This window comes from Procambarus clarkii, chromosome 61 (genome assembly GCF_040958095.1).
Source record: "Procambarus clarkii isolate CNS0578487 chromosome 61, FALCON_Pclarkii_2.0, whole genome shotgun sequence".
NCBI classification, from domain to species: domain Eukaryota; kingdom Metazoa; phylum Arthropoda; class Malacostraca; order Decapoda; family Cambaridae; genus Procambarus; species Procambarus clarkii.
The window spans coordinates 3,326,677-3,345,962 of record NC_091210.1 but is presented as its reverse complement, the minus strand read 5'-3'; the positions used below and the strand labels follow the sequence as shown (position 1 = coordinate 3,345,962).

Genomic DNA, 19,286 nt, shown 5'->3' with positions numbered 1-19,286 from the left:
GGGGGTGGTAATCCTGTACCGGGGCCAAACCCACCCCGGGGGTGGTAATCCTGTACCGGGGCCAAACCCACCCCGGGGGTGGTAATCCTGTACCGGGGCCAAACCCACCCCGGGGGTGGTAATCCTGTACGGGGGCCAAACCCACCCCGTGGGTGGTAATCATGCACCGGGGTCCAAACCCACCCCGTGGGTGGTAATCCTGTACGGGGGCCAAACCCACCCCGTGGGTGGTAATCCTGTACGGGGTCCAAACCCACCCCGCGAGTCGTTATCAAAATAGAGGCACATAATCGCTTCCGAGACGGAACTCTAAACATCAATTAGCTAAGCAAGTATCTTGACAAGATTTGTACACAACTTAATGAATATATCACAGGTCTTTTATAACCCAATTGCATCAAGAACAGGTCTGAAAGCGGAACAGTTGTGGTGTAAGGTGAACCAATTACGCGTAATTACTCACCATGTACCCAACACACACAATGGGCGCCACTGACAAGCTGACCATTATGTTTATGCTCCGCCTGCAGTAAGTAAACTTTAGACAGTTGGTTAAGATTTCTGACAGCTGATCATTCTGAAGTTAATATTACACATCTCTTGAACACTGGTCACAGAATTATCTCTGAATTCTCTTTTCTTTCCATTAATGAGCAACAGCCGACAATATATTTTAATATACTGTATATAGAAAAATGGGGTTTGATACTACAGATTATCTGATCATATTATACGTGCGCTAAGTGTAGTTAAATCAATATAACAATTATCAATTAAAACTTGCCGGTGAAGGCGTGTAAGAGGTTCACGGATGCAGTTGACTCAGTGAGGTGAGGTTTCGCAGGTTCCCAGTGAACAGTGCTGTTGACCTCAAAATACAGCAGAATATCTGGAATATATAACTGTTGCTCAAAGACCTACTCTTGTGTATTCGTGCTTAATAGGAATAACATCTTTATTAATATAATATTAATTACTTTGCTTCGAAGTTATTTGTATTATACAAAGCCTAATGAGGGCATTAAAGGTGATCAGTGACGTCAGAGGCAGTTTGTGCATCAGTGGGTGCTGGGCAACTAGCGCGGGCCATCAGTGTGGCGAGGACCACGGCGGTGGCAGGAGGGGGTGTTCTGCTGGCTGCAGATTGGGTGTTGATAGTCTAGAGAATGGACTTTTGCTACATCTTGAGGCAAGTAAATGGTGGTTCGTTGTTATTTTAGGCGATTGTTTCTTTGGTTTGTTAGTTGCCATTTTTATTTTTTTATCGGTAAAATTTAACTTTAAAATAAAGCTAAAATTAAATATCCATGATCAATGAGATGTTTATTTATCTACACGAATTTTTTAAAATTATATTAGATTTGTTTAAAGCTGCATTTCAGGGTGGCCAAGTTCATAGAACAGTTCACTTGTTTATGGTTTTAAATTGGACGTTCCTACACTTCTCGGGTTGTCCAGAGGAATTGTTCTCATAATAAATGAGGCCCGGGCCGTGAGTGGGCCGACTCGGTGGACCACATTATTGGATAACAAAATAATGGTGGTGTGTGGCAATATTTACAGCCCACCTCACGTGTACATTGTTGTTGTTTTAGATTTGGCTATTCTGAACAAAATGTTCAAAGTAGCACAGCCTATGGTTAGCCCGTAAATGGAGGTTTTTTGTAGCCATTATCTAGGTATTATCTTGATGAGGGAATGCGTGGGGGTCCTAATGGTAGATTTCACTTCCCGGAGGTCTGGCTGTAACAGTTACGCTGCTGGTGGGGGTAGTGTAGACCTAAGTCTTCCGTTTTTTCTTTGAGACTTTGGCTGAGCCGTGCAGTCGTTGGAGTTTGGTGGTGGCCTCCATAGGGTCGTCTTATACAGAGTACGTGTCGTATTTGTGGTGCTGCGGAGGAGCTCCTACCAAGATTCCCTCGTCTGAGGAATCCATGACATCCGTAATTGGTGTTTTCGTCTTTCGTCTCGCAGCCTTAGGTAGCCTCAGGTGTCGTGTATTGTTGGTAGAAGCTATTTCAGGAGCGTTTTTGGAGTTGTTAGCATTTGTTGACATTGTCTGCTAGCGCGGGTGCTGTGATGGTAGGAGAGTTGGTAGCTCGAGGGGGAAATTCCTCTGTGCCGCCCAGGTCTTGGGTGGTTCTGGAGTGTTGAAATAGACCTCATCCTTGTGGTAGTCTCCGGAGTGGTAGTGGAGGCAGTGAGACTTGCGCCAGGGATTATGGTTGGGTCCAGGACACTGGCTAGGTATAATGCGTTCAGTTCACTGACAAAATTGGTGGTTGTCTGGTCCAGCAAGCTTCTCCGTGAGCCTAATAAGACCAGGAATGATGCCTGCACGTGACGCAGGGGCTGCAAAGGAGCCTATGAATCCCCATTGTGAAGGCTGGGTCACCTGGTGGGAGGCCCGGGCCGTGAGGAGCCACTGTTTGGAAAGACTGGAAAGTCTTCTCGTCGGTTGGTGAGGGCTGAGGTGGTAGGTTGAGCGCCTGGGGCTTTGATCGTGGACGGAGAAGGGTTGTTTCCCTTGGCTTCACCCTGGGCCTAGATGCTTCTGTCTGCGGGGGCAGCGGTAGGAAATGGTGGGGCGATTGCCATCGCAGAGCAAATAACGATGGGTTATTGCCTTGCATATGGAGTAGTGATGGTCCAGTGTGCACAGGCTGCACTTCTGGACAGGGTGCCGACACTTGGTGGGAGAGCTTGTAGCACTTGAAGCACTGCTAGAACTCGTGGTATCTTTTTTTTCCGCATTGTATTTATAAACCGAAGCGGTAGAAACCGTGTGCGGAAACCCTGTGCGGCCAACCAGGATGGGTGGCGGCAGCTATGGTGGTGAAAGTAATCGTCCTTAAAGATTAGTCGGTGTTTCTGAACTCTAGATTGAATACACCCAGGTTAGGAGTTTTGTCCTCGATATTGTCCATGGTCTTATGTTGCTGTCAGTCCACGATCCATTGGCTGGTCCTGCTGGTAAAAAGTTCTTTCGGCCAGGAACTGATGTGGGAAGTGAAAATGTTTGGGGGGGGGGGGAGGGGTTGCTCCTTGCGAAGTATGGCATTGTTGGTCAAGAGGTTTTAAAATTCTTTCTTCACATGAAAAGAACATATCACCACCTTCTTGACTAATGTCAGTGGGAGTGATGCTGGCCACGTCCTTCAGGACCTTCAGAATATCGCTTTTCTCGGAAGAATGAGTCATTAGGGGGGGGGGTAGCTGTAACCTTAATACGTTTGGGTCACATTGTGTCCACACCCTCATAGTCGCAGTGTACATGGCTGTTTGGTTGAGTATAATACTGGTGGTGCGGCAATATTTACAACCCATCTCATGTGTTCATGGTTATTTGGTTGGGTATAATAGATCAGTTGGATAGTTTGGCCCAATAGGGTTCTTTGCAGTTTCCTTGAAATGTACCTATGAAATAGAAAATATTAAATTTTGATTTAAATTTGTGAACCGTAAGTGCACCGGTTCAGAGTTGAATCCTGTATTCACGATACAAAATTTTTAATAAATTTGCAAGAAATAAATGAAACAATATTCAAAGTAAGGCAAGTTCACAGCTTCAGGAAGGCCTTCAGCTACAGATCATAACTTAAAAATTTATTTGAATTGAGGAATTTAAACTTGCTGCCATTCAAACTTGTTTATCAATAGTCTTTTTTCAAATATAATTGTGAAGAGGGTCGTATAATTATTGGAGTTAAAATACCAGTGAAACAAGCCTTATAATGTTAGTAGGTTTAATTTCTATCGGTTAGCCCTATGAAGACTAACATCTTGAAACTCTGAATAACACTTAGACTTGGATAATGCCGTGCAGTTACTTCAGGATGGAAGTAAAAAAAAACTTTATATTCGGCTAAGAATGAATAAACTTTTATTGGCTTATTTTCTCAATCTGTACATATAAAGACAAGGCTAGGATCGTGTATTAAAATATCACATGGCTAGAAATAGATAAGGCTATGAAATAGAGCTCATAGCAAAATTGAATCTGAAATATATTAAAAGGGATTTGCTAGTTAAGTACCCACAGCAACGGAACGTTCTGGCATGGAAAGTAATTCTTAATTTAATCTTTAATTTCAGGTATGTGCGACGGTGCAACAGTTCGGTTTATGTGGAGTTCTGAAAGCCTTCAGTAAGTCATTTGGCTTGTAAGAGTATTGCAGGTATGGTAGTTATGTTTTGTTTGGTTAAAGTTCTATACTTAAACAACAATTTTTTTTTTTAAATATTTAGGTACATCTGCGTGTGTTCAGTAACCTACTCACTTGGGTGTTTATGATATATTGAGAGTTGACAGGTTGCAAAGCTTCAGGTAACTCTTGCTGAAAGGTGTGAAAGATCTAATGACTGAACATCCAGTAATGCTAGATCATGATTCAGTTCGCACATAATCTCCCAATCTCAGGACTGGGGAAACTAGGCTGTAGCCGCTTACCACGGGTAAAGGAAGCCAACCTGATCCGGTCAACCAGATCAGGTTGGAGCTATACATGTAGCCCAACCTGATACTACACTTGTAATAATTTTATACTAATGCTTTCGGGCTCTTGGTAGTCTGTAATTTCTCTATCAGACTTGTGTTGGGAACATTATCCTCAACAGGGATGGGGGTACTTTGATATGTAAACTTCATCACCGTGTCGTGCTAATTTGGCTGCAATATATCACGGGTTATACTTTGAGATTTTAACTTTTATTCTGTGCAGCGAGCAATTTATATAAATATTTTTGGGAAGAGCCTTCTGTCGATGTACCCAAGTTTTAAGTGCTTGAAGAGCAGACTTTGTATCTCTAGAATTCGTCTGGTGGTGATCAATATACTGGCAGCTAATTGTAGCTCAGCCAGTCTAACCTGATGCTGACAGTCTGGGTGAGTATACAAAGCATACAGGCTGCTGCACTCCATCTGTTGACTGGACCAAGACATCGGTGGAAACGATACACGTGAAATCTTAAATTGTTGATAGATAATTTAAGTGTGGCGGCTTTAATAAGAGAAATCTTAATTACCGTCGTTGGTGATGGGAGTATTTTTACTCTACCATTTATCATAGGGTGTGAGTTGGTATGTTAGCACTAGTCGTTAGTGTCTTTAGGAACAAAATGTCTAAGAAATGCTACACACACAGTCCATAATGCAAATAGTTGCACTGACTTGTATGGGTCTCTAGTAGGCAACAGGTCCTCGATCCTCGGAGTTTGCGACCAGCAACTGTCGGGAGAGGACGTGTATGTCAGTTGCTCCTCACGTTCAGCAGCATACAGACCTCCCATCGTAGATTCGAGACCCATGTGGTTGTCTGTATTTGGTCACAAATGTCTTCATATATCAGACATAAAGGAATAAGTTAATCAACAACAAAGAAGAAAACTTCAAATTAATGTCCAACAACCGGCAGGAGAGGCGCCGCACAAACCGCCATCACTGAGCCAACCGGCCCACCCGCCCCATCACAGCCAATCGGGCAACGCAGAGTCGGGGCAACCGTTTACCATTATAGCATGGTTAGGCTGTCGTTATGGATAAAGCTTTACAATGATATTTTTTTTACTAACTAGCCATTTATCCATTTCCATAGATTTTCACACACAGAATACTTCGACCCTGGGACCTGTACAGACATGGATTTATACCTTTGATTCAGTCCAGCCTCGTACCTTGGGACCATGGCTACCAGTCAGATTACCGACTCTTCCTACCCTATGAGACGTCCGGAAAAAGACTCTAGAGGTGGTCAACCAAGCAACAAACAATGTTCAGTTATGTCTTCCACAATAGGACAGTTGTCCTGTGGGTACATAATGTGAACCTGCATCAGTTACTGACTGCTGGATGTAGAGGAAAAAATGAGACCAGGGACTTGCCATGCACCCACCAAATTGGCTTCAAGCTCTGAAGACGAGCTTCATTGCTCGGGTTCCTTCCATCGTTTATAATTACTCCAAAGCAGGAATAACGGCTGAGGTCGAGGAGAAGAATGGTGATCTCAACATTGGATACTCACAATCTTTAAGGGGACCGAATCACACCACACGCTGAAATTAACTCTAGGGTCTAACCTGTACTCTCAACAGGCATCTCTGCCTCTGGCATCAAATTGGCTTCTGAATAAATGTCCCTGGAGAGGCATTGCCCAATACAACAATGTTTTAAGTGCTTCCAGTACGAACACACCACTGAAGATTGTCCTAGCCAACTAGAAGTGCACCATATGTGCTGGGGGCCACAATTACTGTCCCAACCCAAACAGTAAACTATGCGTCATTTGCAATGAGGCGTGCACATCAATTTCCCAACTTTGCAAGAGGAGGAAAGAAATAAACAAATGGACAAGGAACGCGCAAGTCGGAAAGAAAACTTTAGACCGGCCTCACAGCCAGACACAAACGCATGGGTCAACCCTGCCCCCCACATGACCCAATTCCTGCTCCCCCCCCCCCCCCTTTCAGCAGCCAAGCACCCAACAGACTCCACCGATAAGGTCCAAAGAGTAAACAGGCCCCAACCCTGGAAACACAAACCGAAACTGTCCCTATTTTCCGCTTGTTACAACTTGTAATAAAGTTATTACATCTTGGCTTAACGTGTTTATGACGTATTAGAACGTTGTTACAGCTTGCTATATTGGTTGTTATAACTGGTTAGGAGGCGTTAAAACTTGTTCGAACGTTGTACCAACGTCGTAGTTTCGGTGTGTGTTTGGCGGGAAACCAGCACAGAAGTAGTGCTCCCACACAACTGGACACCCTCTGGCAAATACCTCTGAACTTCGTCACGGAATTGGTCGGAAGTTTGCTGTTGAAACACGGTATCAAGCAACCCAGATTAGAAAGACAAGCACAAGATCAAGAGTCGAAAAAACATCCCCCACCTTCAAGAATGCAGTGCAGTAAACACACTCCTAAAACAGGTAGTTCAGTAATTTTGAAAGCGACCTAGTCATTTTTAAGTACACGAAGATCCTAGACTCCAATTTCAACTTCCATGGTGAGTTCATCTGACTCCATGGATACCATGGTAATATCGGCAAGTTCCAATGACCTAGAGGACTAAAGATCCTTCAATGGAATGCGCAAGGACTGTGCACAAAATTGCAAGACTTTCAATGCGTAGCAGCAACCATTGGCAAAGACATCTGATATTACAATAGAGCTTGTTTCGAGTCGGATTAAATCCTAAAATCTCAGGCGTTCGAGGCTTCTTCCTTCCATGGGGTCAATGGGCAGTCGAGTGTGTGCGCCATCTATGTGAAATGTGACCTGATTGCCAAGCTCATAACCAGCCCACCCGATTGTGGTCCAGGGACAGAGGTGATGGGAGTATCCATTGCGCTAAGACACGACAAACTTGAAGAGTTTAATGTTTATGGGTCTCCACGTGCTGAAATGGATCTCTCGGTCTAATTTGGATGTGCGACCACCTCCAACACAATAATTTGTGGTGATTTCAATGTCCATCATCGTTTGACACTGGGCTCGAATACAACAAATGAGGCCGGCACTTGCATTGCACATCTAATAGACCAGCTACCAGAAATCCGAATACAAAACAAGAATGAGCCCACCCACATCCAGGGAGGAAGATTAGACATTACCTTCGTTCGGCCTCCCCATGATATGCAGCAAGTGTCAGTTGAGCCCACACTCGCAAGCGACCACTATGAGGTTCAAATTGATCAAAAAATGGATCTATCTACCCCACCTCCCCCTTCCATCAGAAGCCTGGAACTTTGCTTTAGCAAAATGGGACGATTTCAAACCTCATTTCAGAGTGGCATAGAAACTGATGTTCATAGACATTAATCAAGCAAAACAAGATTTTGTTAAAGCGATTTAAAGTGCAGCTAATCACTCAATTCCACTGAAAAAAGTCCATCAGACACCACAAAGAATACTGGTACTATTGCAAACGTGTCAAAGAACTCGGACTCAAAAGAACAAGTAAGCTATACAAAGAGCAGCCAAGTGACTGCAACAGGACCTTACTTTGCGAGGTCAAGGAACATGTGCATCAAGAGACCAGGACAATAAAAGAACAAAAGTGGCTGGAATTGTTCACATCTGAATGAATACACCTCTCTTGGAGATGTGACAGGAAATCCACCACACTGAAGGAAGTAAAACACTTAAAGCCCCACACTCTAAGGATCAGGAAACAGAAGTACTGGCAACTAGGTTTTCAGAAAGCAGCAGCCAGTAATCAGCTTCCACCAGATGTATTAGCAGTGCAGGCAGGATTAGAAAAAAGGTGGCACAGAATCCTTGCAGCACATGCAGAAGTCTGACACTAATACCCCTTTCCACACGGGATGAGCTGAATCGGGCTAAGAAAAACTCCAAAGATACATCCTCCTGAGACTACAAAATAACCTATACAATGATTAGAAACCTTGGCCCAGAGGAAGATGCTGCATACCTTTAAGTTAATGAATTTAGCCTGGACTTCTCAAATTAGACTTACAGCTTGGAATAGGGATGACAGTGCCGATCCCAAAACCTAAAGATCCAGTTAATCCAAGGCCGGTCTTGCTTCAAAGCTGTGCAGCAAAGACGGCTGACAGAATGGCATTCAACAGACTTAAATGGAATATGCCTAAACTGCACCAGGATGTGTGCCTATAGAAGAGGTGTTGGCACAGTGGGATGTATTACAACTGTTAGCCCACTTGAATGTCAGACCAGGAATGCTGATATTCCTGGAATTCGAGAAAGCCTTTGAACTGGCTAGTGCCCCAGCTATACTCTGCTGCCTTTTCGACAGAGGTCAAAGACAACCTGCTCTCCTGGACCAAAAACTCTCATGAACAGAGAAGAAAGAGTAAAACTTCACGGCACAGTCTCTGAATACAAAGACATGAAAATAGTAAACTGCAAGGAGGCATTCTCGGACACCTTCTCTTAAACTGTATATTGGAAAGAATGTGGCTGAAACTCCCACAACACTACACTGCAGGCTGCTAACTTACGCGAACGCCTTTAGCATCATAAAAAGAAGGGATGTGGTACGCTTTGCATCCAAATGCTTAGACTGCATCAGTGAAGAGGCAAAGCAGATTGGTATCAAACTCAACCGCACAAAGACAAAAGCCATGCCCATAAAAATAGTGAAGCCCAACATCCAACTCAGAGTACATGGTCAACCAATTGAATGGGTGGACACATGTGGGAACCGACCTGTGAGATTTATATTTATTTAATTTATATGAATTTATATAGAATTTATATTTACGTTAATTTATATACTTCGATAGCAATTTGGTATGATATTTAGTGGACTGTATTTCTGCAATAATCTCAATCTCACAAATCGATCCTCTACACATTAGGGGGGTTTATATTAAATTTATATATATGCAGCCAATCAAACTACAGTATTAGACTACATACATTGAAGAGGTTCCTTATCTTATTGTACAGCAGGCCTTAGTCCACCAGGTATAACCAGGATGTAGACACCACATATTCCCTCGTGTGAGGTAGCGTCCATCACCCAGTAACTGGTACACAAAGCATGCTTCCTCGTCTTGACCTTTAGTATGAGGCGATCTTATGCTCTAACCGGCTCACCCTATCTAATGACATTAATGGCCATAAATGATAGATAAATGGGTTTCGGTAGAACACTTAACTTGAATTTGTTGACAGCGTGTTGATGATGGTACACCTTTGGTTTCCATAACACTTCGTCCAAGTAAATTTAACAGGAGCTGAATTGCTCCCATGCCTCTGGTCTCAGTATAAACAATGGCTAACCACTCCCTCACCCTGACGCTACTGGCCTACATTGTCCAGATGACAGTAAGTGATAGAAGGGTCACATTTACTCTATTTTAATTCTGATAATTAAGTTAATTTATATGAGATGTTTTTATGATGGTAAAGTCCAAAGACTAATGTATTTAAGAATAATTCCCACCATAATAGGTGGTGAATTTATAATAGTATGTGGTAATGATATCCCGTTTTCTATTGACAAATTCCACTACAGTTACATTTTCTATGGGTAACTTGTTTATACAATACAGCAGCAATTATGTCTGTATGATATTATTAAATGGTGTCGGATTTTCCGACAACATACCAGGCCCTAAAAATACTCTTGCACAATCACAATTTTAATGCTGAGGCCTCTTAATTGAGAGAGAACTGCAGCCAGGACGGCAATCCTCGGGTAGCTAACCTCCCACTCTGGAGGAGCCAATCTGCAAGTCCTTTGCAAATACTATGTACAGGCAGTCTGGTCAGTGACCGACTATGCCGCACCTGCACTCACAAGCCTATCACAACAAGAGTGGAAACAGCTTAAAGTTGACCAAAACATTGCTATGAGAGTTGTCCTGGGAGCTCCGATGTGGACCAGGCTTGAAACTCTTAAGACTGGAAACGGGTTTGCCCTCTCTACAAGAAAGAAAATAGCAAAGAACAGCTACAATTATCAGTAAGATGATTGTCCCCTGATCCAGTCCGGTACGACAGGCCTTGGTGGTTCGACTTGGCCAAAACAACGGAAACTCTTGGGTTGCCAGAGCGGGAAAAGTCCTGAACAGACTAAAATTAAAATGCATGATCCTTGATAGAGTAGGTGATCAACCACACCCAAACTACACCTGTTCTCCACCGTGGGAGGAGCCTACCTTCTACATACTGTAGTAATGGAAGGTTTTCCGATGAAAAAGGCTGCCTATGATAAAATAATCCTAAGGTGCATCATAGAAAAGCAAATGAGCAGCATTGCAGTAGCAGGAGTCACCCACATCTTCACAGACGGATCGGTAGACATAGAATGAGTGTGCTGGCGCTGCTCTTTGCACGGGCAGCGAACAGGCATATTGGAAATGGGGAGGACCAGTATCAACCCAAACCAAGCTATTTGCCATACAACGGGCAATCGCATATGTGATTGCACAAAACACAGAATGCAATCATACAGACTCAAAAGCTGCACCTCACATATTAGGAAAAATGCACTGATAAGACAACGTGGATATAATTAGCACCATTTTGTATCTTGGAGCAGTAGCTAAAGGGGACATCTCTGCTCAAATCCGAAAAATTTCGAAAATTTACAAAAAATTCTGAAAAATACTACAACGTTCTGGCAACACTGTGGTGAAAACCGTTTCATGTTATCTTGAAAAATAACGTAATTAGTCAAAATTCCCGCTGCAAGTTTCCCCATTCCGGTTCTCGCGGCCTGGGTGCGCCGTGGGGTATTGCGTCTTACGTTGTAGCTGTCTAATATTTCGTAATAGCGTTGAAAATAACGTGTGATGCATAAAACAAATATAAACTCATTGGCAACAGTCGCGAGTGAGGGAGGGATGGGATTGCTAACATAAGTCAGTCACTCTCTGTGTCCGATAGCTAGCGGATCTATCGTGGACGCGCGCTCACAATATCTCCCAGAATTATCAGTATTTGTGCTATTTTTACTGCAAAATGACGTACAAAACGAAGATGAGGGAAACTCTGAAAACTAAAAGCATACTAGCTGCCCGTAGAAGGTGCGAGCTGGCTAAAATCCATGGTTTACGTACTTTGACGAGTGAAGATCGTGGAGGCCTCTCAGCCGCGAGTGTGAGAAACTTGTCGCAGCCCGCTACCCCCCCCCCCACAATCCCACCCTCTGCCACCGCACATTCTCCACCTGCTACTCCAGATGTTCCACCTGCTACTCCAGGTCTTCCACCTGCTACTCCAGACGTTCCACCTGCTACTCAAGACGTTCTCGCTCTTGATGTTGCAGGGCCCAGCACCTCAAGTGCTGTTGCAGTCGTGTAATGGCAGAATTTGCCATGGCAATGACAGCTGTCAACTATAACGCTGGGTATGTGATGGGATCACTGAACAACCTCCTCGGTCTACCACAAAGTGACGTACGGGACTGGTACTTGAACAAAAAGGACAAGGATATGCAGAGACCAACGAGACCCACAACCAAACCAAGAAAGGCCACTGAGGGAGCTGACCCCGGCTATGGCGCAGGTGCCTACTAGTGCCACTCCAGTGCCACCTTTAGGACCCATATTTCTGACCAATTATATTAGGTTAGTATGTTTTAGTGTTATAATGTGATATTACTTCATATATATTTGTACATATAAAACTGGTGGCAAATATATATATATATATATATATATATATATAATATATATATATTAATATATATATATATATATATATATATATATATATATATATATATATATATATATATATATATATATATTATATATATATATATATTATATATATATATATATATATATATATATATATATATATATATATTTTTTATATTTTTTTTATATTTTTTTTTATTTTATTTATCAGGCGATCTGCATGGAACTTGCACACCTTACTGAACCCATGCCTATCTACAAGGGTGCAAATTTTGAATGATATTGGTCAACATCAACCTCAGCTAAAGGTGGCTGAACTTGAACCTCCGTTTGTGCAGGTAAATATTTTGCAATTTTATCTGATTTCACAGACTTTATTTATTATTCAATTTACATGAAACTTGCACATTATATGTAAAGTTTATGCCTCTAAAACAATGTGGTGGCTTTTCTTTCTACGTAGATTTATTGATTTTATAGATATTTATAAATATCATATTAGTGCATAGGATTTTTGGGAAATTTACAAAATCTGTATTATTGCACTAAATACATCTGGGATAAAAATCCACCAGACAAATCTTTATTATATAGTAAGGTCATAGCTAAGTTTCATAGAACTGATTTCGGTTCACAATTGTGGCCTGTGAAATGATTTGAACATTGTTGAAAAATTGTCTAAAAAAACTTTTTTTTTTCTCCCTCTCCATTTAGGCTGCGATGCTGAAACTTGGCCCAGTTGCAGCACCTTTCACATGTATCAGGATAATAAATTTTCAATGCCCTACAACAACTTTCAATTTCCATCTAGATGACCCCTAAAGGTAAAAGATTCGACATAACTGTAAACTGGATCCCATCCCATGTTGAAATCCCATTATGAGCCGATGAAATTGCTAAGTTGGCAACTCGTCATCCAGTGATACATAAAGCAATCCAACCCAGCTTAGAGAACATAAAAATCACCAAAAACCTCTCGCCTTATCAAAGCCCATCAACACCAGAGAATATCAGAAGGTTCGCAGTCTGCAATATGGTACCTTCAGGCCACCAAGTTAGAAAGGTTAAACATCCCAAAAGGAATCCACAGGGAAATAATGGTACGGTTATATAGACTACATCTAGGATACAGATGCAACTGGGAGATTGGTGAATGCAGACAGAGGGAATTCATCTTCTGCCAAACAGTCGCAGAAAAGCCACTACTTCACTATCTCCTGGAATGTCAAGCAACCAACGACCTTAGAAAAGCTTAAGTCCCTGACTCTTGCAGTAACCACCCTGAAGCCATCAACACTGCCACTCATCTGGTTAGAAAGGGTCCAGCAGCTGGTCACCCTCATTAACACTGTGAAGCAGTATCTTCCCCCGCGATAGCAGCCTGACGATATGAATTCAACCTCGGCACACGGTGTACATTCACTAAAAATAAAATCTACAACTTATGGGCTGTTCATGCCCGTGCCGCCACCTGGTTGGCTTAATGTTAGTCAATCGCCCAACAGACGTAGCGCCAACACACAGCCTAATCCCACTTAGGTACCCAGTCGTGCTACAATCTCGTCCGCCCAGCAACAGGGACAATCTGCTAACCAGGCCCACCTGCCTCCACCTCATTCCCAACAACCTCCTAATCAGTCTGGCTCGTCATCCGAACTTATTGCAATGGCCAAGGAGGCCGCGAATGGGGGACATTGTCAGACTCATCATTATGAATGCACTATGTGATGACAACCTTCCCAAAATTCGTCTCGCACGCCATTTACACCCTCATTGACCCAGTTCAATACCTGTCTAAAACATCCTACCAAGAAACGAGGTCCTCCCCCCCCCCCTCCTTCGTCATCCCTGAAACTGGGACCACAAGTACTCCCACCACCCTGGATGCTCTTCACGCCACTCATAAGACTGGACATCCACGTGCACATACTAGTAGTTTTAAGCCCACTTCCAAATAAAAGACCAGACCAATCCGCTCCCCAGCACCTACCAACCATCCACACACAGCCTCCTACCAATGCGATCCCTCCCCCAGCCAGACTGCCCCATCCACACCAAACCACCTTGGATAATGGCAACCAACAAGGGGGGGATCCTCTGGAGAACCAATCCAGGGAGCCTTTCCTGAACTATCTCCAGACCTTCGACATGAAGGCATCGACTCCAGATTATCTTTGGAGTCTGATAAGACCGTTAATGTGGAACAACCCATCCTCGTAAATAAATGCCAAAGTCCATTCCATGCACCCTCCAAACCCCTTATTTATTAATGAAAAAAACGATTTACATACCACTCATAACTGATGACGTTCGAACACTTCTGGAACAAGTGCTTCGCTGACGACTTCTATTCAAACCATAACACTGTAAATGCTTCACCCATGTACTAAAACATACAAATAATCGCCAACAGAACCTAAACACCTAACCAATGCCTATATATGAACAGTATGTTAATATATAACATTATTAATTTCTATTTGAAAACATTCCTATTTTGAATGAAGAGCATGTTAAAATTGATAAATGCACCTTTGGGGGTCGATCTCTGCATGGAATGGACTTGGTCTGAGGATTGGTTGCGTGGAAATAGGTTCTAGTCCAGGTGAAACCCTAATTTCTGAGAGAAGTGTTCTTAGTTCTCCAGTGGAACCCTGGTAGAGCCGTGACCTCCATAAATGTCAGCTCGAACCAGTTCCAGGCAAAACGATAGCAGCATCGTCAAGAAAGTCTGTCGCAATAATGAAAGTAACTTTAATGCAAAGACTTTTTTTTTAGATACCTCTCATTAGAGGTATCATTAGAGGTGAGCAACCACAACCCTGACATAATTCTCCTCAATGAAGCCCAACCCGACCAACATATCGATGTGGGAGTATGTTCCCAAGATTCTCCCACAGCTGACTGGAATGGCTCATTGCTGTGCACAGTGCACCGATCTTGTGCACAAGGTCCTATTTCTGTTAACCCTGGATAGTGACCTGGCATGTTGGGTATCTCCAGAATGCCCACTTAACCAGGAATACTTTCATAATACGGAGGCCGCCGTATGTCCAGGCAGGAAGTAGATACAGGGAGTTACGCACACTTGCCACCAAGGGTCAATGAGTACATTGACCGGTGCGGAGCGTGAGAGGGGAGAGACGCCAACGACCGTCTGACCTCTGGGATCAACTGGCGCGATGGAAAATAACAGCTATGACGTGTTCATGACGTCACTCCTGCTACTGATCATCGAACGGTCATTATGATTGGTTCCCACCCATTTGCTGCAATGCTATTGGTCAAATTGTAACTGTGTTGTGCCCCACAAGATGCTCAGAGCTTCAGGCAAAAGTATTCTCGTGAGGGAACTTTTGCATAGAGGACGGGTAGCTGTTGTGTCTATCGGCCACTAGACTGAACACCGTCCATTCCTCACCATCAAGTTAACTCAGCGTCTTGGCGATATACCCCACATTCGCCCAGAATCACGAGTGTGAATATATTGTTCAGAAGCCTAAAGTGACAAATCTCCAGAGCGAAACAGACTGGTATCAGGTAACCCCTGGTGACAAAGATCGTTGTGACTGACTTGGGGGGCGGCACTGCCTTAGTTCACTCTAAGTAATGTGTGCGACTTTACCACAGTGTACCTGTACCACAGTGTACAGTGTAGTGCATGGTACCATATAACCTGCAGCCGCCAGCCGCCGCCCTCACTGTAGCACGTGACGTCGCCGCCAGTGCCAAGAGTGTGTGCGTGTCTGTACGCCCTACTGGAAGTACCCTCCGTGTCTAAGAGCGAAACCAGCTGTCAGGCCACCTACGAGTGCTTGTATAAATGTGCCTGAGTGAGTGAGTAAAGAAAGGTACCTTATCTGTAAGTTCAAGATCTTGTCATTGTTTTATTGTGTCTGTGTTGATCTGAGGTATCAACCACAGTTCTCGCCTTCTCATACCTGTCACAGGTCATAGGTGAAACGACGGTGAATGCGTGGTTGTGTGGGGTATCACGGCATTTCACTCGTCCGTGAATGTGAGCTTCACATACACCACACATTTAGCTAGTGTGATAATATTATTGTCCATGTTATTGCCTGTCCCATTGACAGTGTAGTTGTTTATTGCATATCATTACCGAGTATCCGGTTGGAACTCTTGTGATTCCTTTGCATACCGGCAGTTAGGTTGCCGTGTTAATGATTGGCTGTCAACTGTGTTAAGTTAGGTGTTTCTCCACAAGTGGATAAGAGTCGATTAGCCAGACGTCAAGAGTCTCGCTAATGCAACCATAGCTTTGCTGAAGCCAATCTAAAGTAAATCAAGCACCCTTTGTATTAGTGGTTAAGTTAGTAATAAACTACTGTTAAGCTTTATGCGGTATTTCAGTTGAAGCACTTCTGAACACTGCAAGTCAATTTCTCAAGTCTTCAGCTCTAGGTGTCTTCAACACCAAGTTGCCTAATTCACTAAACTATAAATGTGATGAGGACCCTAGGATTCCCTTAGTGTTAAATCATTGAGGAGATTCCAATAACCAACGTGGAGCAGGACCAGGTGAGGCTAGTCTGAGAAGAGACCCTCAAGGACTCTAACTCGACATTGCTCCCAGGCCCTGTACGGTTGCTCTTGTATTTTCTATTCTGCTAATTCCGACAGTTTCATGAAGCGTCTGCCACATGTACATTGGCGACGTACGCATTGCAGTCGTGAAAGCAAAAAAAGAAAAACCCCCACAATCTCCCTCTTGGGGGGGGGGGGGGGTATTCAATTGTGGAACTGAACAGGGGTGTGCACATTGGAACCGCAAATGTGATAGAGGCCTTCTCCTATCGCACTATCTTGGTGGAAGGTGATCGCATTCTTCCAGTGGAATTCTTGACCAGCCATGGGGACCCTCATCATTTGTACAGCTTAATTACCCTCCAGGCATAAATTACCTTCCTTGAATTCCCTTTAACCGGCTCTTGAACAGGAACCGGCCAACGATCATTGCCTCTGACCTTAACGCTCAGCACCCAGCCCTTTACAACTGCCAGCCGTCGAGAGCTGACCACAAGGGGAGAATATGGTACTATGCAGTGCTGACCAGGAACTTCACTTGCCAGGGCCCCCACTTCGAAACCAACATTGCAGGCAACATTAGGGGTACACCAGACGTTGTCCTCGCTAACAAGACTCATGTGTTCCACTGCAGTGTGACCCCGGGTGGGAGGGTTTACTGACCATATTCTAGTCATAACTCAACTCCAAACAGCCCATTCAGATGTATAACTTCTAGACCCAGACTAGATTCAATGGAAATGGGTTCTTACCATCTTCCTACCAGATGGTGGTAGTTGGACCATCAGTCTACACGAGCTATTGACCTGGCCATTGCCGGTATTCATGTGCGCATATTAGAAGCAACGGTGGTACCATGCCTAAGAACCACCACCAAAACGCATAGTAAATACACCCCAACCAGTGAAATTAGGGAAAAATGTAAAGTACTAACAGGCCTGTTTAAGCCACCAACGGACGGGTACATTCTGGTGCTTCACCTACAGTCCCTGGAGACATTATTGCCCTTAGGATAATTCAGATGGCACATCTGAGGAATCTGGTCAGTCTGGCGAGTCAATATAAGAGACCCAAGGCCCTTCTGGAGAAAAATTAAATAATTGTACGCCAATATAACTGGATCGCCAACTCGACTCTCCCCTCGTACACACTTATCTGGGTGAGGACGAGGAAGAACAATCAGAAAATGTTGAAGACCTAAAAGTACAAGCAGACCTAATAGGGTTGGTTTGGTAAAGGTCCCTAACGGCCTCCAACAACAGCCTTTAACAACGCCCACTTCAAGTAAATGACTGGACCAATGCCAACCTAGACTCCTGGATCAGTATGCCTGATATTGACCTGGCTAACCCCCTGGTGGACCACCCCCTGATGAGACCGATCACCAGAATTGAACTGGCAGGAGGTGATAAAGAGCACCCGGAACAAGGCCCCAGGCCTCTCAGGTGTACGGGTAACACTCACACTCACACCTACCTCCTACCAGGGAATTACCTTCAATCTATCATGAACGTATTAAAGGCGATCTTAGCGTCAGGACACTTCCCAGAAGTCTTCAAGAGGGCGAAGATCTTCACTCCCTAAGCCAAAGAAAAACGCCACCTAGATAATTAGACATTTCTCTTACAAACACTTAAAATGTTTTGAAAAGATAATGTGCAACGGGTTCAACTATTATATGGAACAACCACACACTTGTATACTGAAAAACTATTTGGGTTCAGGAGGCATCGTTCGACCCAACATGCGATCAATATCTATGATGCAGTGCCCAGCATTCGCCAATAAAACCAGGTGGACCTGATTGCAACAAGAGATGTACACAAGGCCATTAATAGCTTATGGCATGACGGTCTTGAGTACAAACTAACGAACATACCAGCTCAAACTGGACCTTCCTCCGTCTGATCAGAAACTTCTTGATACATAGAAAAGTTAAGCCATACTTCAACGGGAAATCTAGAAACCTTCACCCCAACATCTGGTGTTCCTCAGCGATCATGTTTGAGCCCTGTGCTACTGAACTTTGTAAACGACCTCCCAAAACCTAAATACACACATCATCATCACTCAATCTGCAGATGTGACACACATCTAAAGCGAGTTGGGGAAGAACAACCAAGTTTGCCACTATAGTGCGAAAGATTAATAGTGAATTCACTTTGACGGAGGAACGGGAGAGAAAATGGCGGATTACAACAAACCCGGGAAAAGATCAGAATGAGTATTGTTGGCTGCATGCCATACTCCATAGAGAATGTGAGGGGTTCGCATAAGTGGACAACCCATATACAAAATTACAACACGGTTCTAGGCTACACTTTCAACCGGCTCTTGAATTGCACACAGTACATCACTGGAAAAAACTGCAATAGCATAGAGTTAGCTCTCAAGATTATACAGATTTGACAAAGCCCCCCACCCACGTTAAACTGCACCTGTAAAAAATGATCAGACCAGCTTTAGAGTACCTATGCACGCCCTTAAGCTTGGCTAATAGAACCAACATGAGGAAAATTCAACGGGGTGCAAAACTGGGCTCCGATTCGCGGCGAAAGTATCCTTAAAGGACAGGGTGCGAACAGACCAACTCCAGTGTGAGGT

General features: G+C 43.7%; 1 long non-coding RNA gene across 1 annotated transcript in view; it reads left to right on the top strand.

The window, feature by feature from the left end:
• Nucleotides 1-287: 287 nt before the first annotated feature.
• Nucleotides 288-19,286, top strand: part of LOC138354009 (uncharacterized) — a 213,042-nt gene continuing 194,043 nt past the window's right edge. The window contains exon 1 of the long non-coding RNA XR_011223384.1: nt 288-1,189. This is a non-coding gene — a long non-coding RNA (uncharacterized lncRNA). The remainder of the gene's footprint in view (nt 1,190-19,286) is intronic.